Raw genomic sequence first — 27,399 nt, forward strand, 5'->3', positions numbered from 1 at the left:
TCTGCAAGAGTGGCGCTCTGCATCGCGGTGTAGCTTGCTCGCCAGGTTTCGAGAGGGTGCGTTTCTGGATGAGGTATCGAATATATTGCTTCCCCCTACTTATACCTCCCGAGGAGATCACGAATGTAAAATCAGAGAGATTCGAGCGCGTACGGAAGCTTTCAGACAGTCGTTCTTCCCGCGAACCATACGCGACTGGAACAGGAAAGGGAGGTAATGACCGTGGCACGTAAAGTGCCCTCCGCCATACACCGTTGGATGGCTTGCGGAGTATAAATGTAGATGTAGAACTACGGCCTGAAGATGGCGCATTGAAGCGCCTAAGCTGTTAGCTACCCAATAAATAAGATCATAAGGACGGCTGTAGGCGTTTCAGTTTGTTACAGCAGTGAACAGCTGTGGGCCCCAAGACCTCCAGTCAAAAGGATGGACACAGAAAAACAGTATTTCTATTTTTTCCGACTAGTGCGTACACGAACAAGTCAGACGGTTTTCCAACGCGTGAGCAAGTCACACATACAGCTGCCCATGTGAGAAGCGTGGCGTTTTTCAAATTTAGTCCACACACTTGTAATAATTGTCCCTGCGCCTTGTTGACAGTATTTGCAAATGCGAGTCGCACCGGAAACCGCAAGCGTTTGAACTCGAATGGCATATCTGTTGGAGTCATTGGGATGCGATTAGGAACATTTACGTTTTCTATTCGGTTCTTCTTAACAGCGAATTTCGGAAAGTTCTTGAGAGATTGATCTGAAATTTTGACACAACGTTGCATTGAAATACACCCGTGTTTTTATATACTTTTTAAAAAAATACGTTTGCCAAACGTGTTGCGAATACCTTTAGTAGTAGAAGTAATAAAACAATACGCCATGCCTGACGCGGGATATTCCGACGCATATCAATGTTTATGATGTCATATCTCCTGAACTATGTGTGACCCGGCACGGTAGCCGAGAGCCAGCCGAAGTGGCCGAGCGGTTCTAGGCGCTGCAGTCTGGAGCCGCGCGACCGATACAGTCGCACGTTCGAATCCTGCCTCGGGCATGGATGTGTGTGATGTTCTTAGGTTAGTTAGATTTAAGTAGTTCTAAGTTCTAGGGGACTGATGGCCTCAGCAGTTAAGTCCCATAGTGCTCACAGCCATTTGAACCATTTGGTAGCCGAGAGCGCTAACGCGCTGCTTCCTGGACTCGGGTAGGCGCGCCGGCCGCGGATCGATTTCACCCGGCGGATTAACGACGAGGGCCGGTGTGCTGGCCAGCCTTGATGTGGTTTTTAGGAGGTTTTCCACATCCCTCTAGGTGAATTCCGGACTGGTCCCCACGTTCCGGCTCAGTTGCACACGTCGCAGACATTTTACACACGTCCACACTATTTCACGGCCTACACTAGACACAGACAGTTGGGGTACACTGATTCCGTCCTGGGGGTACGGAGTGGCGGCAGGAAAGGCATCCGGCCACCCCTAAAACTAACACTGCCAAATCCGTTGTAAACACGCCGACCCTACGATCGCTGCCGGACTATGGCGTACGCGAAAGAAAGAAAGAATCTCCTGAACTACGTGCCGTACAATGACATAAATTTCCCAGCACATTTAGTAATACTTGTGAATACTTGCGCAAAATATCTACATCTACATAGATACTCTTCAAGCCACCGTGTGGTGCGTTGCGGAGACTACCCTGTACCACTACTAGTTATTTCCTCTACTGTTCCTCTCGCAAATAGTGCAGGGGAAAAGCGACTATACATGCCTCCGTATGAGCCCTAATTTCTCATATCTTAGCTTCGTTGTTCTTAAGCGCAATGTATGTTAGCAACAGTAAAGTCGTTCGGCAGTCAGCTTCAAATGCCGGTTCTCTAAATTTTATCTATAGTGTTTCTCGAAAAGAATGTCGTCTTCCCTCCAACGATTCCCATCTGAGTTCCCGAAGCATCTACGTAACACTTACGTGTTGTTCGAACCTACCGGCAACAAATCCAGCAGGCCGCCTCAAAATTGCTTTGATTTCTTCCTTCAGTCCAACCTGGTATGGATCGCGAACACTCCAGCAGTAGTCAAGAATATGTCGCACCACCGTTGTATATGCGGTTTTCTTTACAGGTGAACCACTCTTTCCTAAAAGTTCTCCCACTAAACCGAAGTCAACCATTCGCCTATCCATCACAGTTCTGACATGCTCGTTCCGTTTCAACGTTACACCCAGATATTTAAACGATTTCGACTGTGTCAAGCGGAACAGTAGTAATGCTGTAACTGAACATTACAGGTTTCTTCTTCCAACTCATCCTCATCGAGTTAAATTTTTCCACATTTAGGGCTTAGCTGCTATTCATCACACCAAATGGAAATTTTGTCTAAGACGTTGTGAATAGAGTTAGTAGTAACGAAGTAATACAGAAAAACGTAATGCCTGATGCGGCAGCCGGCCATCGTGGTCGAGTGGTTATAGGCGCTTCAGTCTGGAACCGCGCTACTGCTACGGTCGCAGGTTCGAAACCTGCCTCGGGCATGGATGCGTGTGATGTCCTTAGGTTAGTTAGGTTGAAGTAGTTCTAAGTCTAGGGGACTGATGACCTCAAATGTTAAGTCCCATAGTGCTTAGAGCCATTTGAACCATTTTGAACCTGATGCGGCAGTTTTATGGCATGTACAGCGGAAATGTAGTAAGCGATAACCTTTCTTAATTTGACAAACTGCCTATTGGCTTCTGTCTCGGGTTATTCGGCCGACGTTCATCTAATGATTTTTCTGACGTTTCGCCAGCACGAGTGGCTGGCATTGTCAAAGCTTCACCCTCCATTGCCGGTGGTGAACTGGTGCCGAGCTAGCGGGCGCAGACTTTATGTACCTGGCGCGCCAACGTCCGAGGGCTTCTCCGCGGTCATTTCCGGCGCGGTTCTCCTCTTGCTACCTGCGACGGTCGTTCGCTGCAGTACGGGAAGCCAGGATCCGTTGACCTTAAGGCTTTCCTCTTTCTTGTTCAAACAGCTTCTCTGAACAAGCGCGTGTGATAGTGCTTCTCTACAGCCAGAACTTCCGTGTCGGCGAATTTTATTACGTGGTCGGTCTCACTGAGTGCGTGCTCTTCCACGGCCGATTTCTCCACCTACCCCAACCTACAATGTCGCTTATGCTCGTTGATCCTGGTGTTGATGGATCGTCCAGTCATTCCGACATAAACTTTTCCGCATGTGCATGGTATACGGTATATTCCCGACATTGCAAGTGGGTCTCTTTTCTCCTTCGCCGATCGAAGACACTCTTTGATCTTCCTTGTCGGTTTGAAAATCGTCTTTACGCCATGTTTGCGCAATATACGGCCGATTCTGGCCGTCACTCTGGGAATGTATGGCAGAAAGGCCGTACCCGACATTTCTTTTTCTGGTTCCTTACTTCGCCGAGTGTTTGGCTCTGTTACACTTCTAATATAATTTTTGGAGTACCCATTGCTCCTCAGGACAGTTTCCAGGTGTTGCATTTCTCGTTTGAGGTGTTGCGGCTCACATATTCGTCCTGCTCTCGTTACGAGCGTACTAATCATGCCTCTTTTCTGGCTCGGGTGGTGGTTTGACAGTTTGTGCAGGTATCGGTCCGTGTGTGTCGGTTTTCGATACACGCTGTGTTCCAGGTTTTCGTCGTCCCTTGTGACCAGCACATCTAGAAATGGCAGTTTCTTGTCATTTTCTACTTCCATGGTAAATGTTATGTTTGCATGGAGGCTGTTCAAGTGTCTTAGGAAGTCACCGAGCTGTTCTTTACCATGGCTCCACACCACGAAAGTATCATCGACATACCTGTACCACATCTTAGGTTTGCAAGTCGCCGAGTCCAGTGCCTGTGCTTCGAATTGTTCCATGAAGAAGTTGGCCACCACTGGACTGAGAGGACTACCCATGGCCACGCCTTCCAGCTGTTCGTAGAAATCTCCATTCCACGTGAAATAGCTCGTGGTGAGACATGCATGGAAGAGCTTTCTGATGTCTTGCGGGAAAATGGAACCGATGTGCTCCAGAGTGTCACTGAGTGGCACTTTCGTAAATAACGAAACAACATCAAAGCTGACTAAGATGTCGTTTGGTGCAAGTTTCAGTTTCTTCAGTTTCTTCGTGGAATGGAGATTTCTACGAACAGCTGGAGGGCGTGGATCGGCGAAGGAGAAAAGAGACCCACTTGCAATGTCGGGAATATACCGTATACCATGCACATGCGGAAAAGTTTATGTCGGAATGACTGGACGATCCATCAACACCAGGATCAACGAGCATAAGCGACATTGTAGGTTGGGGCAGGTGGAGAAATCGGCCGTGGCAGAGCACGCACTCAATGAGACCGACCACGTAATAAAATTCGCCGACACGGAAGTTCTGGCTGTAGAGAAGCACTACCACACGCGCTTGTTCAGAGAAGCTGTAGAAACACAAAAACACGCGAACAGTTTGAACAAGAAAGAGGAAAGCCTTAAGGTAGACGGATCCTGGCTTCCCGTGCTGCAGCGAACGACCGTCGCAGGTAGCAAGAGGAGAACCGCACCGGAAATGACCGCGGAGAAGCCCTCGGACGTTGGCGCGCCAGGTACATATAGTCTGCGCCCGCTAGCTCGGCTCCAGTTCACCACCGGCAATGGAGGGTGAAGCTTTGACAATGCCAGCCACTCGTGCTGGCGAAACGTCAGAAAAATCATTAGATGAACGTCGGCCGAATAACCCGAGACAGAAGCCAATAGGCAGTTTGTCAACAAGTGGCCACGAAAGCCTTAACAACTTTCTTAATTTCATCATATTATGGCGGGTATCAGCGAGAAAAATTTTCTTAAAGGTCTGAAATTACGAATTATGTAAATTATGTTGCCAGTAGCGAAGCTCTCTCATTGTAAGGTAGTGGATGCACAAGTCTAGATATTTTGGCGGGGCTCATCTCATTGTTTATGGTGTCATATCTCCCGAACTATAATACGTTCATCATAAGAATAAACCTGATTGGTCAGAAGCCGTAGCACACATACACTGATGTTGTTACGCTCTTGGATGTCGGTCCTAGTTATGTATTAGATATCTTATTACTAAATTACGTTAAATGAAAATTTAAGCTATTCAAATGTATTAACAGCCATCAACTTTTTTCTTAGTCACGCTTTAGCTACGTAGTTTTTATTTCAAAAATTGCGTACAGAGACAGCCTCCGCAGCGTTCTGCTCTGATTGTCGCGCTGTTAATGAGCAGTATAAAAATGGCTGAGCCTGCTTTCTGTTCCTTAGTGAAACGTGGGCGTGGAACACGGCTAAAATGTGCCGAGAAATAGACTGTTCTTAATGTTTTTCTTGAATTTACGGAGAGCCGGCACGGTAGCTTAGCGTGTTCGATTAGAGGGTTAGCTGCTCTCTGTAATAAAAATAACTGAGTTCATGGATGAACTCGAACAAGAATCATGAAAAGTCTGCCCCGAACAAATACAACGAACACTAACGAACAAAATGAGAAAAAAAACGGTGGCATAATGGAAGGTGATACAAGTGCAGTTATTCGTGCGTTAGTTCAAATCTCTCCAGTATCAATTTTTTTCTCGCTCAATTTGAAATACCTACATCTCGTAATTATAAAACTCATCATCATTTTTTATGAATAATGCGTGTCTTCTTGTTTCTAATTACTTATTGGACGCGAAATTCCTGTTTCCATTTCAAATACAAATTCTTAATTATCGATATTTATGGAAAACTGTCCATAAAATTTGTTTAAATTAAGAAAACATGACAGTTTAATGTTTAAGGTAAAAATGAAAAACGAAATCCTCTTTATTTGGACTATGTCCATCGTTTTATACCGCAGAGGTACATAAGTATCGTAGGTAGAAACATGGAAAACAACCATTTTCACAGCATCGAGCACATCATACAAATGCTGCATTTTTACATTTGCTGCTGTACCATTACAATATGAACCCAACAGTACTGAGCCAAGCCAAGCTAGGGATTTGGCCCGAGAGGTAACAAGATTGTTAAGCTGCCAGACGTACTGGGGCAACGGCCTTGCCACAGTGGATACACCGGTTCCCGTGAGATCACCGAAGTTAAGCGCTGTCGGGCGTGGCCAGCACTTGGGTGGGTGACCATCCAGCTGCCATGCGCTGTTGCCATTTTTCGGGGTGCACTCAGCCTCGTGATGCCAATTGAGGAGCTACTCGACCGAATAGTAGCGGCTCCGGTCAAAGAAAACCATCATAACGACCGGGAGAGCGGTGTGCTGACCACACGCCCCTCCTATCGGCATCTTCAACTTGAGGATGACACGGCGGTCGGACAGTCCCGATGGGCCACTTGTGGCCTGAAGACGGAGTGCAGACGTACTGGAACTAACGCACACAGCTCTTTCACACGTCACTGCCGAACGCTGGAAGTACATATAGCGGCTCGTCATAAAAGAAGAAGAGAAAATGCTGCTCCTGGTTGGCTTCGTGGATTCTGTTGTTGATAGGCTCGTTATCAACGTAGCAGGTGACACTAATAGAATTGAAATGTATTTCTTGGATTCGGATAAGGAAGGAGCTAAGAGATTATCAAACAACTGACTGTAAGTAATACCTTCAGTGGCTTCAATGTTTAACACCACGGTGAAATCCTTCACTACTCTATTACGTTACACACAGCTTATGCAGAAAAATTATCCTGTTGTTAAGGTAGGAATTTTCATCATTCTTGCTTTTAATTACAGTAGTACGTTAGCCAAAAACGACAACGTGTTGCTGTTTTGGTCTAGTCGTCTAAGGATTGTACTGGGAGAGATTTGCAGTGTATTATTTCATTCTGCTTAAAAATTGAATGACATTCGAATCTATATTGCTGCTCTTCTCGTCTCTTTTTACGTGTCAACTGCAGCTGGTCACATCACTGCTGGCTAGCTAGCTGTACCAGCTGACCGGCCAGTATTGTCCACGTTAAATGCGCCGGTAAAGCTGTTGTCCCGTATTATCGCTAAGTCGATGTGCGAGTAACGCACAGCACAAAATGTACTTTTATTATCGTACTTGACAGTACTCGAGACAGCTTGGCTGCAGTCCCACGTGAAACGGAAATCCAAAGAGGTTCCAGCAAACACGGAAGAATGCATAGTGCAATGTTTACGTCAAGTTTATTCTTATGACGAACGGATTATACGTGTCGCACTCTTTTTCCTTGTTTTTGGAAAGGGGAGGGGAGGGGGGAAAGCACCTTCGCGGGCTACCGAGGACAACTCACAAAACTATCATCACAATCGGGTGAATGGCTTAGTAACTCATAGAGAAAAACACACACACACACACACACACACACACACACACACAAAGGAACATTAATTTTTATTCCTCTAGAAGATTGCTTTTGCGGGTATAACGTCTTATAACGAACCGCTTGAGAATGAACCATTGCTCGAAACCGGTAGCCGTAAATAAAATCTAAAAACGCATCTCTGTTGGATTATTATTACAACGGCACGCATTCCATATAATTTGCTGAGGTTGCAGAAAAGTATGCGCAAGAAATATTCAAAACTTATGGAAATAATTTGCCCATTGAATTGTATTGAAACTTATGCTCTTGGATTTTTAAGTCGAAGTTTTCCCGTGGTACACAATGTCTTCTTTATAGTCTCCCACTGTAGTGGCTGAAAATTCCTTTGTCATTCTTGAACTGACGTATCTTACCCATTATTAATCACACAGATCTTCTCTTACCTTCTCTGTCTCTTTCATTAATTTAACTTAACGTGAATCCCGAATGACGCAAAAGATTCAAGGACTTAAACTGCAATTGGCCTAAAGTGATTTAAAGAACACAAGCAAAATCCATATCAGGATGTCCGTACGGATTTTCGTTGGTTGGTTCAAATGGCTGTGAGCACTATGGGAATCAACTTCTGAGGTCATCAGTCCCCTAGAACTTAGAACTACCTAAACCTAACTAACCTAAGGACATCACACACATCCATGCCCGAGGCAGGGTCGAACCTGCGACCGTAGCGCTCGCGCGGTTCCAGACTGTAGCGCCTAGAACCGCTCGGCCACCCTGGCCGGCACGGATTTTCGTATCCCACTCCTCTCAAAATGACGAGGCAAATTTCCTGATACAACTGAGTTTGTGCTCCGTTTCTAATAGTCACGGCATCGACGGGGCGTTAAACTCTTTTTTCTTTCTCTGCCTGTTTCTTGCTCCTCTGTGAAATAAAATCAGTGTCTTAACCACGTCAGTGCGATGCTTGAGTTTCACAGCAAGATCGCATACATACTTACAACATTTCGAGTAAATGAAGTAAACACATGTAAAACAAAGTATTGAACTAATGAAGGTACCGCGGATTACCTTATTAGAAAATCTGTTAAAAAGTGAGAAAGCGCTAAGAAAATGGTAATCCATGTCAGCTTTTAGACTGCACACAGTTAACCCACAAATATATTAAGTTTTTACCTCTCGATGCAGTTTATCAATAGTAAAAAAAATGGTTTAATTGGCGCTGAGTACTATGGGACTTAACATCTGATGTCATCAGTCCCCTAGAACTTAGAACTACTTAAACCTAACTAACTTAAGGACATCACACACATCCATGCCCGAGGCAGGATTCGAACCTGCGACCGTATCAGTCGCACGGTTCCGGACTGAAGCGCCTAGAACCGCTCGACCACAGCGGCCGGCTCACCGCACTATCCTAACGGATCCTTTCGTCGTACGTCCCACATAGATTTCTGCGGTTGTTTCACGAAGTGTTATTTTTCTGTTAGAACGGACAATTCTACGCAAACGCCGCTGCTCTCAGTTGTTGAGTGAAAGCTGTCGGCCGCTGTGTTGTCTGTGGTGAGAAGTAATGCCTGAAATTTGGAATTCTCGGCACACTCTTGACACTGAGAATCTCGGAATATTGAATTCGGTAACGATGCGTCAAACTGCAACTACCATCCCGCGTTCAAAGTCTGTCGATTGCCGTTGTGCGACCATAATCTTATCGGAAACCTTTTTACGTGAATCACCCGAGTACAAATGATAGCTCCAACAATGCACTCCCCTTTTCTACCTTGTGTACGCGATACTACTTCAGTCTGTATATGGGCATACCGCTATCGCATGACTTTTGTAACCTCAGTGTATATCGCTATGAGTAAATCTATGAGCGATATTTATTAAGCAGGCGAGCTAAAATTCTACTTTCTAAACGAGCGTCGAATAGAACCTTCTATATAAAGCAAGCATAAAACGCACGTAAAGCACGAACATCAAGGAAACTCGTCCCCCCAAGCTGCAGGCATCACACAACCGCTGGCCGGAGTGGCCTAGCGGTTCTAGGCGCTTCAGTCTGGACCCGCGCGACCGCTACGTTCGCAGGTTCAAATCCTGCTTCGGGCATGGATGTGTGTGATGTCCTTAGGTTAGTTAGGTGTAAGTAGTTCTAAGTTCTAGGGGACTGATGACCTCAGATGTTAAGTGCCATAGTGCTCAGAGCCATTTGAACCATTTTTGAACCATCACACAACCATTAAAGATACTGCGAAAAAGTAATATTGTTTTGGACTGGACAACGGAATGCGACACAGCCCTTAGAGTACTTAAGAGTAAGTTGAGGTCGTCGATATACCTGAAAACTTTTACTCCCCTAAAACAACTGGTGCTGGATACAGGTTTTCTAGTTACGATGTTGGAGCCATTGCGACTGGTCTGATCAGCCGACAGTATACGGGTCCAAAACTGTAATATCCAAGCAGCTAAAATATTGGCTGATCGAAAAGAAGGCCTTTTCTATGCCACAAAGAAGTTCCGCGTTTTCCTACACGGGAAAAGACTTTACTCGTTCGCCATTTATCTCACTTTTGCCGTTCTTCGCTCTCCAGAACAAACAGTCCAAATAGCTACAGAGATGGGACCTGTTTAGAAGCGCATACTCTTAATAATCGATGGTACGACATATTACGTATTCTAACCATCTTTCGAAGCACAAGGTTCCAATTGGACACACAAATACATCAACCGTTAAGGCGACGTTTTCAGGCAAAATGGTTAGCCGGAGCATTTGTCTGCCACAAAGAGGGGTCCAGTCACAAAGTACTGCATGTTACGCTACAGACTCGCGGGAGTAAATGGCAAAGAAAGCGAAAAATATCGTGTAGCAGCTTTCCAGGCTTTCCCGACCAACACGCTAAACAGCGTCTAAAATCACACTGCTCACTTTCGAAGTTTTCGTCAGTGGTTGTAGGTTTGGAAACTGTTACGTAGATTGTCTTCAAGAGTAGTACTGCCAGTTTTGTAATCAGTGGACCATTACATAACGGTCAAAAATGAAGGATCAGACTCTTTTGAAAGAATCAGCAATTTCGGGTGAATTTTCGATTGTGAGAATTATTCCAAAATTTTATGAAAACTACTCATTTTCGTAATAGCTCTCCAGTTTTGTGAAAGCAAACACAACATGTTCTCCTAGCGTGAGTTTGCATATTGACGAACGTCAAAGTGTGAACTACACGTTCCAGTCACGTTTTGTGACCACCTATCAATAGCCTGAAGAACCACCTTATGCAGAGCGGACGTGCAGGAAGAGAGTCTGTGATGTTCTGGAAGTTTCCGACAGGGATGTGGAGTTATGCCGACTCCAGCCCTGCCGCCAGCTGCGCTAGGTTTTTCAGTTGAGGATCCATAATACGAACAGCCCAATTGATGGCTCCCTGAGATTCTCGATTGAGTTTAAATTCTGGGCGTTTGGTGGCAGGGGGAGTACGGTAAACTCGTCCTGGCGCTCTTCGAACCACGCACGCACACTACAAGCTGTGTGACACGTTGCATTGTCCTATTGGAAATGAAATGAGCGTTTGGTGTCATTGGCCGGGAGGCCCCTTACGCGGCCAGTCCGGTCGCCTTGTTGCAGGTCTTACTACATTCGACGCCACATTGGGCGACCTGCGCGCCGGATGGGGATGAAATTATAATGAAGACAACACAACACCCAGTCCCTGAGCGGAGAAATTCCCCGACCCAGCCGGGAATGGAGCCCGGGCCCGTAGGACGGCAATCCGTCACACTGACCACTCAGCTGCCGGGGCGGGTTGTCCTATTGATATATGCCACCATTCCGAGTAAAAACAAAATGCATTTAGGGGTATACATGGTCAGCAAGGATAGATACATACATGTGTTTATTCAGTTGAAAGGGTACAGTACCGCCCGACATTGAAAATAGGAACAATATTCTTCGTTATTCTTGTCAGAACAACATATTTTTGTAATAATAACTCAATTTCACTTAATACACCGAAGCCGGATATCAGTGTAGGAAAGAAGGACAATTTATTTATTCAATTGATCACATGTGCACTTCCACAAAATAAATCCCTATATACAATATGGTGAGATCTGCGAAATGAATGAATGTATGGTCGTCTGCTAACCGCAGATAGTGAATGTGAATATATTATCATCTTTGAGACGGTCCTTTGGTCACCTTTGGTGGAACCAAAGAGATGAAATTTACCTGAGCTTTGAGCGCCTGAAATGTGGCTGACCGATACGGTAGCAAGGTGCTCCCCCACCTCGACGGAGGTGCGAGATGACCTGAAGAACGGCCATGTTTCAGCACTCTGGCGCTGGATCTTGTGTTGGTAAGACCTGTCTTAGGTGTGCTCCGTAAAGACAAAACAGTGGAGAGATGGTATGCATGTGAAATACTTAAGAGTAGTTTCGAATAATTATTTCTCTATTTCAGGAACTTTTGTGGGAAGAATTAAATGTCAGGTAGGTAATATTAAGGTGATCTTAGTAACCTTCGGAAGTGACCAACGGTCACAATGAAACCACGTGTAGCAATAAGTTGAAATACTTGCGAGTACTAGTACTTAGTTGAAATACTTCCGAATGCTGAAGTTAAGCTGAATTACTGGCTTGTGTACTATAAGTTGGAAATACTTAAGAAATGGCGTGTGTAGGACTTGAAATTAGAGACGAGCATTTCCACATGGTGAGTACTGTGTGAGTCTCAATCTGTGTATGAGACAAAGGATAAGGAGAAGTACTCGTCCAAGGTATCAGTTGATGACTCGCGTGTGTGATGAATATGATCTTAATATTACTTTGCGTGTTGATTCCGTGTGACTCTAGATTCAAACTTTAATACTCTGACATTGAAGCAAGGTGAGTCAGCCGTCTATCCAGCAACGCCACTTGGCTTGCATTGCACAGGAAGACGTGCATATATCCTCCAGAGTTCGTAGTAGGAAAGAAAAGTTACGAAGTGGGGCAGTGTCTTGTGAAACTGGTTCAAATGGTTCAAATGGCTCTGAGCACTATGGGACTCAACTGCTGTGGTCATCAGTCCCTGGCCGGCTGGAGTGGCCGAGCGGTTAAAGGCGCTCCAGTCTGGAACCGCACGACCGCTACGGTCGCAGGTTCGAATCCTGCCTCGGGCATGGATGTGTGTGATGTCCTTAGGTTAGTTAGGTTTAAGTAGTTCTAAGTTCTAGGGGACTTATGACCACAACAGTTGAGTCCCATAGTGCTCAGAGCCATCTGAACCATTTTTCATCAGTCCCCTAGAACTTAGAACTACTTAAACCTAACTAACCTAAGGACACCACACACATCCATGCCCGAGGCAGGATTCGAACCTGCGACCGAAGCAGTCGCGCGGTTCCGGACTGCGCGCCTAGAACCGCGAGACCACCGCGGCCGGCTGTGAAACTGGGATGAATACTAATTGAAGTGGGAAAGCTGAAAGTGATGTGATTCTAATGTTGTGACTATTGTTTGTGTTGTATTCTATGTTGCCAGTGTGAGGTATTTCATGTAATTTAAGTATGTGTGGTTTGCATGGGAGAGTAGCAAGATAGGTTCAGAGGCAGTGGGTTATGCATGTTCCTTTTTGTACCGCTCGGTCTGCAATAAATTTTCGTGATAATGGGTGTGAGAGTCGAAGTGTGAGATATAGCAAAAGATCCACCATCCCATCCAGAAAGTGCACTGTAGCGTTAGATAATTACGAGACCATAAGATAAAGAATCACCAATGTAAAGCCATGCCCACTGGGCGGAGTTTCTCGTGTGTAACTGTTGTATAAAATGTAATGGTGTGTTTAGTTTATCTTTGAATCATAATAGAATTTATCGGAATAAAAAAGATAGTGAAAAGAAAAAGATTGATGGTTAGGTTAGGTTAGGTTGGTGTTGTTTAACGGCCCGTCGACAACGAGGTCATTAGAGACGGAACGCAAGCTCGGGTTAGGGAAGGATGGGGAAGGAAGTCGGCCGTGCCCTTTCAAAGTAACCATCCCGGCATTTGCCTGAAACGATTTAAGGAAAGCACGGAAAACCTAAATCAGGATGGCTGGAGACGGGATTGAACCGTCGTCCTCCCGAATGCGAGTCCAGTGTGCTAACCACTGCGCCACCTCGCTCGGTGAAAAAGTTTGATGGCCTTGTTTTTCGAATAGTGTGTAGTCATGATATTCAGAATTTATAACGTGCGTGCCATTCATACTCAGTGCGATGGCCACGTGTTGATCAAAGCCGTTGGGTAAGAAAGGAAATGTGGTATTGCCAGAGCGTGTGTAAATTTCTAATAGTCAGATGTGCTTTATCTTTTTCCGTTGCGTAATATTCAAACAGGAGAATAATTTGTAGCTTAATTGTGGGTACTAGAGCTCATAATCAGTCATTGATGGTATAAGAATAAGTCCACTCTCTTGGCAGACCACTCATCTTGCAGGCCTGACTGCTTGATGCCACAGTATGAGCAAGGCATGTGGGTACCTCTCACAGTGTGCCTTACGGGATGTCAAGATCACCCACGGGATGCCAGACTATAACGTCCCCAGACTATAACGCTCCCTCTTCCGATCTAGACTCTCCCTACATTTGTTGCAAGGCCGTACGCGCCGAACACCCTCTGTGCGACGGGGAATAAAACGTGATTCACCTGAGTAAGCTACCTGTCGCCATTCAGTCGACGTCCAGTTGTGGTATTGGCGTGCAATTTCGAGCCTTCATCGCTGATGAACAGCAGTCAGCATGGGTGCATGAACAGGCGCATGCTGTAGAGGCCCATATGCAGTAACGTCCGCTGAACAGTCATTGAGAAGAAACTGTAGTAGTCCCTTGCTTCATCTGGGCGGTCAGGTGCTCAACAGTTGCACGACTAGTAGCTGGTGCACATATCCGTAGCCGTCGTTCACCCCTGTCGTCTATGGCCCATGGTGCACCAGGGTTAGCTCAGCGCCGGTTTTGGATAGCGCCATTTATCCATGCACGACACACTTTAACCACGGCGGCATGCGAACAGTTACTAACTTAGCCGTTTCGGAAACGCTTTCACTCTTAGACAGAAAGCTAATAATCATGTCCATTTGTACGTCAGATAAACCGCACCATTTCCACTTTAGGACAACGACTGTACTCTTTACTGCGTATCCCCGTCTCGCTTTATACAGGGTGAAAAGTATTTAAACCGACAAACTCTGGGAGGTTGTAGGGGGCATCAAAACAAATACTTTTCCCTAATGTCATTTTTTCCTATGAGTAGTATTTAAACCGGTAGAGGAAGATTTCTCTGCCGGCAAATTAATTAAACCAACAAACACTTTTCCATTTTTTATGACCAAGAGACAACAACTAGGTAGCACATACGGCCCAGTTAAACAGTCCCCAACAAGACCGACCCACACATTAACGAAGAACTTGATGAGCGCTAGTAACTGTGGCATGTGGGTTATCCTCACTCCAAACATGCGAATTGTGCATGCTGAAGACTCCATCACGCCCGAACGTTGCTTCATCGGTAAACAACACAGAGGATGGAAATGTAGGATGTATTTCACACTGTTCCAGGCACCACTGCGAAAACTGTGCTCTGGGTGGATAATCAACTGCTTCCAGGTTGTGGACACGCTGTATGTGAAATGGACGTAGCAATTACTCTCGAAGGACTGTTCTTACATTCGTCTGATTTGTCCCCATGTGACGTGCAATTGCACGAGTGCTGATTGAAGGATCCCGCTCCACATGCTGTAAGACAGCTTCCTCAAATTGCAGCGTTCTTACCGTGCGACGGCATCCCTGTCCAGGTAATCTGCTAAATGACCCGGTCTCACGCAGACGTTGGTGACCGAGTGAGGTGGCGCAGTGGTTAGCACACTGGACTCGCATTCGGGAGGACGACGGTTCAATCCCGCGTCCGGCCATCCTGATTTAGGTTTTCCGTGATTTCCCTAAATCGCTCCAGGCAAATGCTGGGATGGTTCCTCTGAAAGGGCACGGCCGACTTCCTTCCCTGTCCTTCCCTAATCCGATGAGACCGATGACCTCGCTGTTTGGCCTCTTCCCCCAAAAAAGCAGCCAACCAACCAGACGTTGGTACACAGCATCAAAGGTCGTATGATGCGGGATACGGCGATTAGGATATTGTTGTTGATAAACCCGCCGTGCAGCTCGTCTGTTGTGGTGCGCTATGTAGTACGCACCAACCATATCAGTGTATTCACTCCAGGTGTATCGCTCCATTAGTAAACAGAGACAATGCACTACTACACTGATTGACAGCAGTGGCCTACAACTGAAGAGCGTAATACGTCCTCTAACTACTGAAGATCGTAATACAGCCCCCATCAACTGAAGAGCGTAATACGGCCTCCACCGGTTTAAATAATCCTCGTAGGAAAAAATGACATCAGGGAAAAAAAAATTGTTTTGATGTCCCCTACAACCTGCCAGAGTTTGTCGGTTTAAATACTTTTCACCCTGTATATTCTTCACGACAAGTGCTGTCAAACGCTTTACATCTGCGTGGTTAAAGAACGTGAGCAGCACTCGGTACCCGCGACTCGCTATGCACGCGCACTAGGAACGTTTGTTGGTTGGTTGATTTTAGGGGAGGTGACCAAACAGCGAGGTCATCAGTCCATCGGATTGGGGTAGGAAGTCGATTTGCCCTTTCAAAGGAAACATCCCAGCAGTTGCCTGAGGGGTATCACGGGAAACCTAAATCAGGATGGCCGGACGCTGGTTTGAACTGTCGTCCTCCCGAATGCGAGTCCAGTGGGCTAACCGCTGCGCCACCTCGCTCGGTAAACTCGGAATCACGTGGAAGGCAGTCGCCAACACGTGGCGCTCATTCCCCGAGTGGCCCTGAGACGATGCTGCTAACACACGTGGCGTCACAAGAGACTGGTGTGTCACATGGCTTGTCAGACACGTGGCACAGGCGTGACACGTGTGCAACTTGACGCTAACAGAAGTGAAACGGTGAAACTTTCCTGGCTTTAGTCCAGGCCCGCTGTTTGCCTCCAAAGCGACCGCGTGCAAAGAATATTTCCCCCTCCCCCCCCAAATTAAGCTTTTTTTTTCACACTCGTATTAAAGGTTTGTCATCGGCATTTTCATGATACAGAATTTCTTTATTAATAATTTTTACAACAAGAAAATCCATTTACATACTAAATCATTAGCTATTATATCTATAAATGAGAATCACTGTTGGTACATCCAAGAATATTTTAATTCTAGCCTGTTTGCTGACTTGAGTGAAAGTTTCTTCGACAGTGACATATACTCATACAACTTGAACTTTTCTTGCTTTCATAATTGCGAAATCTTCTATTGTCTGTTTAGTACCTAAACAAAGATCTCGTGTTCTATTGCAATAATAGCCAAATTTGTAAGCCTCGCCGGCCGTGGTGGCCGAGCGGTTCTAGGCGCTAAGTTATAGGGGACTGATGACCTCAGCAGTTAAGTCCCATAGTGCTCAGAGCCATTTGAACCATTTGTAAGCCTCTGTTGATGCATTGCTGATCTTTGATAATTTTTTATAATTTTTAATTTCGAAAATGATCTCTCACCGGATGCAACTGTGGCTGGCAGAGTTAGAAATATTCTTAGCTCTATTGCTGTGTTGGGAAACGTTGGTATTAAATCATCTTTGAAAAGATATTGAAGAATGTTATATGGACCACAAGACTGATTTTCTAGGAAATGAAACCTTAAAATCTGTACCGTCAATGTTGGGTTCATTTCTGGAATCGGTTTCATTTCTGGAATGGTCTGTAAGTTTCATATGCAAATATTTACAACGTTTCATTAGTTGTTCTTTAGGGTAACTAAATAACGTACTACTGAAAAAACCAGAAACGTCGTCTAAACTTTTTAACTCTTCAGGTCTGTTTGTTAAGGAAATTAATGTCTGGTCTAGAATACGGAAAAAAAACTCTACTCTGAAATTCGTTTTGGGTTCTAACAAAACTTCGTCACGATGTTCATATTGAAACTGAGTCGCTTTTTTTTTTTGCGAAGTATATTTACTGAAGGGAAACTAGCTTCAGCATTTAGTTTGTTTGCACATTGGTAGCTTCCTTTAAAGCTATTTCAAAGTTTTCATCTGTGCGATATTGTGTGAATTCGTCAATCAAGCTCTTCAAAAAATTGATGCATATCTGAGTATTAATCGTCGGGTTTTACATCATTGTACTTAAAGAAATAATTTCGTTCAAAACATCGTACCAAATCACAACAGAACAAATGAATTTATGGTTTTGAATTTTTAAAGCAAGTGACTTTGCTTTGAGACTGGTGGTGCTATCCCAACTAGAAGAGACTTCTGATATTTCCAGCAGAGCATCAAATACGTTTTCTGTGTAGAACCGTAAGGGCTTTGTTGCTTCAATTCTGCTAGACCATCTCGCAGCACTTAAAGCTTTTAGTTTTAGCTCTGGTAAATGTTTGCAAATGATTGACCACCTAATTGTCGATGCTGAAAAGAAGACGTAAATTTCTTGAATAATATCGAAGAAATTGATGATCTCGTGAGAAATTTTGCTGTATCGTTTACCACTAAGTTCTAGCTATGAGCTGAGCATGGAACGTAAAATGCACGCTTATTGATATCCAAAATTGTTTTCTGCAGTCCGTTGTGTTTTCCACGCATGCTAGAGTCATTATCATAACCCTGTCCACACAAGTTTTGAATGTTCAGGTTCAATTAAGAAAATACATTCAAAACGAAATTTAACAAACCCTCGCCAGTTGAACCGATAATCAGGCAGAAACCAATGACATATTCACACATCTCTACTTTCTTGTCTGTGTGGCTTAGATATATATGCCTAAATATTACTGTTATTTTTCCTGTATGGCTTGCATCTAATGTGCAGTCTAATATGATGGAAACATATTTAGAATCTCTTACTTTCTTCAAAATATGATTTTTATCATTGTGCTTAGTAAATCAATAATTTCATTTTGAATGTGATCTAAATAGTGGGCCATACTCATCCGACTTGGGTCAGGTTTTGCGAATATGTTGCCGCAAAACTGAATCAAAAGATGCCAGCGTCTCTACTGCTTTTAAAAAAATTTCCATTATCATGTTCACATATATTTTTGGTAGAACCGCGAAAAGTCAGACATTGTCGCGACAAGAACTTAATAACAGTAATAATCCTTTCTAAACATCACACCAGTGCTTTTTTTTCCTTCTCTATTAGTCTCAGTTGCATCTGATTTACGGTGTTCTTTGTCTGTGACATATTATTCAATTGTACCAATGACTTCAAATTTTCATTGTGGGAATCACTTGTTTAGTGTCTTTTCAAAGTCAATGATAAATGCTACCAATCTGAGAATTCATTCGTATCAGACAGACTACTTACACTTTTACCAAACATTTCCCAACAGAAACAATGCACTGAATCCTTTGATAAAGAGTAAAGAAGCAAGTCTGTTTTTCCCCATTAGCAAGATTTATATAGTACCAAGTGTCAGCCGGCCGGAGTGGTCGAGCGGTCGCCGGCACGGTAGCTCAGCGTGTTCGGTCAGAGGGTTAACTACCCTCTCTCATAAAAAAAAAACTAAGTGAACGAATCAACGAACAAACTAAACGGCTGTCATCTGCCGTCCGCAACGAACAAATCAACGAATATGTAGAACAAAAATGAGTTTAAAGAAGCGGTTCTAGGCGCTACAGTCTGGAACCGCGCGACCGCTACGGTCGCAGGTTCGAATCCTGCCTCGGGCATGGATGTGTGTGACGTCCTTAGGTTAGTTAGGTTTAAGTAGTTCTAAGTTCTAGGGCACTGATGACCTCAGAAGTTAAGTCCCATAGTGCTCAGAGCCATTTGAACCATTTTGAACTGTGTCAGCAAACTTTCTCCCCTCGTCGTTAATTGGATAAGTATGATTATGTACTGAAACGGGATCACGTTTAATTAAAATATTAACAAGCTTAATATTAATATTAAGAGGCCACAGCCCTGGGTTTTCGCAAAGTGTCAAACTCTTACGAACTGCTTGAACATTCTTCAGCAGCAGCATCACACGTGTCAATGTTTCGTTGAGTATTGTCTTCACTTGCTTCCGTAGTTTTAGACCCAGAAGTCGAGCACGTGGCAGAGGCAAGAGCTTCTTGACCAACGATTACAGATTTGGTCAAAAATTTCGTAATAGAACCTGTCAGTTTTTCTTTTTGCCTTTCTCTCTCTGGTTTCTGAATACGAAACTGAGCCCCAGAAGTTTATTTTACCTTTTCTGTGGTCCCTGAAACAATTTTTGGGTGAAACTGATGAAATTGTTTGTTGGTACTTGGCTGAACAAATTTACAAACAAATGAAACAAATGAAATGCTCACTCTTCTGTTCTACAATATTTTATTTTGTGTTACTGTACGCACTTTAGAGAGTATATATATTTCGTTCCACTTCTGACACTCTCGTTGTTTTCCCGGCGTGTCTGTGACTGTTGAATTCAGAACATGGTCGATAACGCTATGGAGTCTCTCTTAATTTCTAAGAAGAGTTTATTAATTTAGGTTGGAATTGGCAGCAAAGCCAGTAAGGCGGAGTGAATTAATCTATCTAAATACGAGACCAATCTTATATATGTTAATGCAATGCGGAATGTACTTACTGTACTGTTTTAACATTAGTAAATAGTATAGGCAATTATTTGGAAACGAGGATTCGCTTTTGGCTGACGTTGCCTCCATACACGGTTCTACATCTACATCTACGTCCATACTTCGCAAGCCGCCTGACGGTGTGTGGCTGAGAGTACCTTGAGTACCTCTTATCGGTTCTCCCTTCTGTTCCAGTCTCGTATTGTTCGTGGAAAGAACGATTGTCGGTATGCCTCTGTGTGGACTCTAATCTCTCTGATTTTATCCTCATGTTCACTTCGCGAGATATACGTAGGAGGGAGCAATATACTGGTTGGTTGGTTGTTTCGGGGAAGGAGACCAGGCAGCGAGGTCATCGGTCTCATCGGATTAGGGAAGGACGGGGAAGGAAGTCGGCCGTGCCCTTTGAAAGGAACCATCCCGGCATTTGCCTGGAGCGATTTGGGGAAATCACGGAAAACCTAAATCAGGTTGGCCGGACGCGGGATTGAACCGTCGTCCTCCCGAATGCGACAATATACTGTTTGACTCCTCGGTGAAGGTATGTTCTCGAAACTTCAACAAAAGCCAGTACCGAGCTACTGAGCGTCTCTCTTGAAGAGTCTTCCACTGGAGTTTATCTATCATTTCCGTAACGCTTTCGCGATTACTAAATGATCCTGTAACGAAGCGCGCTGCTCTCCGTTGGATCTTCTCTATCTCTTCTATCAACCATATCTGGTACAGATCCCACACTGCTGGGCACGCATTGCGGAAGTAAAAAAACACGGCATCTACCTGGGAACCCGTGTCTATGGCCCTCTGAGTCTCGTGGACGAATAGCGCGAGCTGGGTTTCACACGATTGTCTTTTTCGAAACCCATGCTGATTCCTACAGAGTAGATTTCTAGTCTCCAGAAAAGTCATTATACTCGAACATAATACGTGTTCCAAAATTCTACAACTCATCGACGTTGGTTGAGTTTAACAATGAGAATATCGGTGATATACTTGAGATGATAAGCAACCAGGGAATAAAGCGCGGCATAATGTTTCTCTGCTGTTAATTGTCTGTTACGGAAGTCACTTCTCCTTTGAATGCGCTGCTGCATTATGAGATTATAGTCAGTCGCGGCTGGTGATCATGTGCTACTGTGCTACAGCACACTGTAAATATCGGACGAAAATTATGGCATTTATCTTCGAATGAAAGCCATAAATCGCAGTAAAATTAAGTCATTTCTCCTCAATTGGGGGCAGTAAATCGCACTAAAATTATGTCAATTCATTTCCAACGAGTGTTGATATGTGAATAAAACGGAGAAGAACTCGTTTTGGATATTCATTCTAAAATTAATGACGCAGGCCAATGACATCAAAAACTCGTTTGTGTCAGACAGTGTAATATGTAAAAGTAGCAAGTCATATCTCAATGACACACCGAATGAAATTTACAAAACATTTGTAGCTGTACTGGGTGGGGGCATTGAATTGATCCTACAGGGCGGCAAAATTCGTCAAGGCTGGTTCAAATGGCTCTGAGCGCTATGGGACTTCATGTCTGAGGTCATCAGTCCCCTAGAACTTAGAACTACTTAAACCTAACTAACCTAAAGACATCACACACATCCATGCCCGAGGCAGGATTCGAACCTGCGACCGTAGCGGTCACGCGGTTCCAGATTGTAGCGCCTAGAACCGCTTGGCCACTCAGGCCGGCAATTCGTCAAGACAACTGAGCTTATGTACGAATCTTTTTATGATAGATTATAAATCAGAAAGTTAGAAATCATGATTACATTCCTGACAAAATTTAATAAAGTCCGTTTACCACAGGAATCAAATGCGTATTGGCACAAAATTACGTCCTCCTTCCTTAAAAGGAGATAAAGATGCCTACATTATTTTGAGATTTAACTGTGCTACTATTGCTTAAAAGTCCTTCGTTCGTACATTTACTTACTGGGTATAAATGACGTTTTCCAAGCGGCGTTACTAAACGGATCGCTGCACAAATGTTATAAACGTCTCCGAAAATTTAATTTTTAATGTCAAAGGTGAATTGCGGCCACTTTGGGAGAACATTACGTTCAATCGAGGGTTTAAAGTTAAGACACTGCTGTCAGCAATTAACGTGCTAAAACAGCGACTATAATACAGAGAATATTTTGTATTAGGAATTTATACAATTAAAGTAGAAAACCGTACTCACGATATGGACGCTTTTTTCTCCGCCTATATTTTATAAAACTAAAAGGAATGTGTGCTGGTAGCACTCTGAAGTTGCAGTAAACAATCAACGGATAGAGAGCGGAGTTTCGTCAGTCAAATGCAACTGCCGTGAAGCCACGGGGATTCCCTGTACGGGAACAGACGTCTGGCGGCCAGCTCTACCGGATTCTACTTTTAGGGTACGTGTGTATTCATCCTTCAGCTGTTACATTACAGGGAAGTGCACAACTGCCGTGGCGTCAAGCGTAAAACATGTTCTCCACATCGTCTGACGACAGTGTCAGTGATTCGTTCGCTACAAAAATGTGGTTGTTGGAAAGGAGAAGGAAGAGGAAGTACGGAGTGCACCCTTTGAATGCTGAACGTCCTCACTACGGATACTTTCACAAGTATTACCAACAGCTCAAAAACTATTTAGATCGCATTTTCGGACATTTACGAATGTCGCAAGAAACTTTCCAGTACATTCTATATCTCATCGAAAAAGGAATAGCTAAACAGATGAATATTCGGCCCAACATTGTTAATGCAATTTCTGTGGAGGAGCGCCTGGTACTCACTCTTGAGTTCCTTCCTGGAGTTCAGCCATCAAGAAGAAACAATGTAGCTCCTGCTGAAGCTATCGAGATAAGGAATCTGTCTAAGCGTTTCTTTAATAAATAAAATATTGTGTAATGCAACAGACAATATGCTGCTTATGTTTTACACAAATAAGAAATCTGTTTAAGCGTTTCTTTAATGAATAAAATATTGTGTAATGCAACAGACAATATGCTGCTTATGTTTTCATAAATAAGTAATCTGTTTCAGTGTTCGTTTAATGAAGAAAGTCTTGTGTAATGAAAGTAAACTGAAATGCAACTTACGTGTTCCACATTTTATTGCAACTTATTTCCACAGTTTATCCGGTATGAAACGGTTGTGATGATCTGCATGCCTCTGGTACCAGATGGCGTTCCGTTCAAAAACGGCTGGAATAATCATTTGCTTCAAATCTACACTCATTGTTTGCGGCCTGTACAGAAACTGCATCCAACAAACAATATTGTGCGCGATGGGACACGAAAGTGCGCAACAAGCAGTCAAAAAGCGCTCTGCTAGAGTGACCTTGAAGCAGCCAATCACGGTACAAGTTTCAGGCCGGGCGGCGATGGTCGCAGCGCGGAACACGAACCAGCTTGATGTCATCGCCTGGCGAGGATCGCAGCGAGTAGCAACACCGACTCAAAGGAAGGCCTCGGCGCTTGTTCGTGACGTCACAGCGAACGCCAGGTCTGTTGCAGGCAGAAACGCCTGGGCGTGCTTATCACTATAAATCAATTATTTTTGTACAAAATGTTTGGTATTAATTTGGATTCTGCAGTTTTATTTTGATGAAAGATTTTCTTACTATCGTAAAGCTACAAATGAAGATCATAGTTCTGTATTACTGAATCCTGTCGAAACAAACGTAGGTCAATATGAGAAGATGCTTTGCACCATTGCAAGCTTCGGAAATTTTACATTAAAGTAACTATATTTACTTGATCCATTTTGTTATCGAAACTTACCCCAACCCCCTTACAGTGAACTCGTTTCTTTTATTTGTTTATTTACTTTCGTTTGACATCGTCACTGGAAATGTGGACTAATTTACACGAGTAAATGTCCAACTGTTGCCAGTCATTAGATTACAGTCGTTTTCAAAGAAAGGAATTCTAAACAGGAAACAAAATTGCTTCATACATCGAAAATACTGCTGAGCTTAAACTTTTTTAAACATGCACATTGGAAAAGATAAATTTCCCCTCTTGCAACTGAAAGGAGAAACTTTATAAGATAAAAAAATTTTATTTGATAAAACAAGTATCTCTCTTTTGCCTCTTCTTCTGTGCCCCACCCCCTTCCCCAACGTGCCATGCTGGCGAGCAGCGAAGTGGCAGCATTAAGAGTAATATCCCCACTGGGGATGTTCCTCCGCGAGTAGGAATCCTGCCGTTGTTAATATGATTCCAACATACAGACGTTTCGTATTTTAATTCGAAAAGTCAGATATATATTGCACTCTTAGGAGAGGATTAAATAATTGTGTCATCTAGATATGGAGATATTGAAACGACTCCGATCAAAGCGATTAGGCTGAATTTGCCGCCCCCTATGCGTGCCGCCCGCGTGCGCCGCACGCCTTGCACGCCCGCTCACAGCGGCCCTGCTTTGGCCACCTTATTAACATCAATCAACAAATGTCTAAAACGCGTTTTAGGGTACATCCTTTTATTGACGCTGGGGAGCATAGCTGCAACAGTGATGGAAGAGTATTAAAAACCGTTGTTAAGCCACAGTGCGTCCGTATTTCGGTATCAGTTCGGAAAAAAATGATGCACCAGTTGTCGAGATGTGTACTTTATTTAATTTAAAAACGCAAGATGTTTTGGGGAGACATGGCTTCCTTATCAAGTTCTTAAAAATATTATGCCATGCTATACTCACAATGGAATCATGTCTTCTCGAAACATGGTGTGTTTTTAAATAAATGCAGCGCCAATGTGGACAACTGGTGCCTAATATTATTCATAATGATATAGTTCTTTCGGTAAAGTGTTATTTAGAGGTGAGCTCCCGCTTCTGAATCCTAAGCCTTTGCCGCAAGAAGACAGCAGATTTCCATGTTATTTTGCTGCGTAAAAACCTTTTGCTCTCACAAAACACATAATGAGGTCAAATACTCATAGGTAATTAACTGAAGAAAGACGCTTATTTTTTTAACACATTAACTAGGGGAGAAGATACGTAGAATTTTCTTTCGGCATATCAGTGCGGAAATTCGTAGTGTTGGTTCATAGGAAACCGCACTGCATATTTCTGTTTAGTTCTGTATCTTCTCTCTTTTCCACAGATTCCTTAAATTAATTTCGATTACTGCGTGTGTCTGTGACATCTCATTTACAGGTATTTCTCATTCTTTATGCTCTGCGTTTCCGTTGCTCCATTCAGCACAGCTGTCGTAAATACTCATTCTCCACAAGACTAATGGAATTAATATTGAAGTCAGGATCATTTCTTACTCTACAGGGTACAGAGACAGTCGTAAAGCAAAAGGAGAAAGTTTCGTAAATTGTCATTCATTATACAGCCCAGACGAGCCAAGGTGCAGCACGCCGAATTCGTCTGTTTGCGATGTGGAGTGCCGGACGTCGCGATTGTCACGTCAGTCCTGTAGGCGCTGCCCCATTAGACTGTGTGTGTTCCACCTGAAGTTTTAAGCTGGGTGGAAGCCACGTGACACACTTGTTCGGCAGCTGTCTCAAGGACATCGCTCACACTGCATGCCGCCGCGGCGGTTTCACGTTTTTTACGTGGCTGCTGTTGTGAGCGGCACAGCAGCTCCCCCTCGTTTCATACTGTCCCCCGCTCCCTGCACAGTCCCAGCGAAATGAAACGTGTACAAAGGCTTGAGGTTTAAATTTAACGTCGTTTGGAAAGAAGGATAATACAGTGGATTCACCCATTTTTCTATAGATTATGTGCAGGCCCGTATTGTTTTGCATAGCTTTATGCTTGAGAGAGATGGCTATGAAACTGAAGATAGATTGTCGATAACTGGGCTTGAACAAGTGAAGGCAGCTGGCCAGATTTCTCAAAAAAAAAAAAAAAAGTGTGTGAAATCTTATGGGAATTAACTGCTAAAGTCATCAGTCCCTAAGCTTACACACTACTTAACCTAAATTATCCTTCGGACAAACACACACACACACACACACACACCCATGCCCGAGGGAGGACTCGAACCTCCGCCGGGACCTGCCGCACAGTCCATGACTGCAGTCAGATTTCTAAAATATATTTGTGTAATGGATTAGACAGGGGAAAGGATTTTAATAAACCAATGTGAAAGGCAAGGGTATAGTTTACTGCCTTCTCATTTTAATATTTATATAGACGAGGCCATCCAAAAATGGATAGAAAGAGCTCCAACAGGGATCCATATAAACAAGAATAAATGTATTAATATACTATAGATGTCAAGTTATGCAGCTGAAGGAAAAGGATTACCGTCCTGCTGTGTGCTAACTTTCTTTTTTCATCTTCACCGTCGTAACAGATTCTGGAACCAGCAATGACGTTTGTATTCATACTAGTGACAAATACTTGGCCTTTTTTCAGAATAGGTAGCGATTTCTGAGGGTATGGTTTGGCAGCAACCTAAGAATACAGCTTAAATTACTGCGAGTGGAACGAGTAGCAATGACACGTATAATTTCTTGATTTGCTGTTTATTTCTAAATATAATGTGACATCCGAGGTTGTGGTTAGGTAGGAACCTAAGAGACACTTAAAATTGCTGGCAAGTGAAACGAGCAACAATGACATTTATAATTCCTCGGTTGTTACAACATTTGGCTGTTTGTTACCGAATATGTCGTTAAATCCGACGGTGTGGTTAGGCAGGAACTCGGGACGACAGCTTTTGCTGCGCATTGTTATTCTCTAACCACACGACCACGTGTGCTCCAAAAAACGCGGTTACGTGCGTCTTTGCGCATGCGCATGGCGACGTGCGGGCGCTGGTATGAGAGTCACATGTCAAGCAGCGCTCGAGCGGCTGACTGCATTGTCAGGCGAGATAACGTCGCTCATCTTCGGCAACTTCCGCCAAAGTTCCGAAGTCTATTCACCCTCTCTTTCGCACACTGCAGCCGCTTGCGGATAGGCCCCGGCACCTGCAGGGCTCTAGCTGCACCTGACGCCTGTGATTATTGCACGTTGACTTCGAACGTTGGCGGTGGTCACAGTAATGTGACTGGGCAGTGTATAAGAAATATTTTAGAAGTTTTTGCAATTTCCAAAAAAAGTCTTCTGTAGACACAGTTATGAAATCAAGAGTAAATTTTTTAATACAGTCACTTTTTACCAGTCAGGGTATATTTGTACGACTTACTGCTTTTGTTTCAAGTGGCTGGTGTCCCACCTAATTGCATTATTTTGTACTAAAAGTGTTTATTACCTCTGTGATTTCTAGCTAGTGTTTCAATGGTCTTTCAACCTTTCTACAAGCTGTTGTTGGGAAATGCCAAGTTAATACAAATATCTTGACATTTCCAAGTAAATCTGCAATGTTGTTGTTGTTGTTGTGGTCTTCAGCCCTGAGGCTGGTTTGATGCAGCTCTCCATGCTACTCTATCCTGGGCAAGCTTCTTCATCTCCCAGTACCTACTGCAACCTACATCCTTCTGAATCTGCTTAGTGTATTCATCTCTTGGCCTCCCTCTACGATTTTTACCCTCCACGGTGCCCTCCAATGCTAAATTTGTGATCTCTC

At 43.9% G+C, this 27,399-nt stretch overlaps 1 pseudogene; it reads left to right on the top strand.

Moving 5' to 3' along the window:
- Positions 1-6,025: 6,025 nt before the first annotated feature.
- Positions 6,026-6,142, top strand: LOC124723617 (annotated as a pseudogene).
- The last annotated feature ends 21,257 nt before the right edge of the window (positions 6,143-27,399 follow it).

The sequence above is a fragment of the Schistocerca piceifrons genome, chromosome X (genome assembly GCF_021461385.2).
Source record: "Schistocerca piceifrons isolate TAMUIC-IGC-003096 chromosome X, iqSchPice1.1, whole genome shotgun sequence".
In the NCBI taxonomy this organism is placed as follows: domain Eukaryota; kingdom Metazoa; phylum Arthropoda; class Insecta; order Orthoptera; family Acrididae; genus Schistocerca; species Schistocerca piceifrons.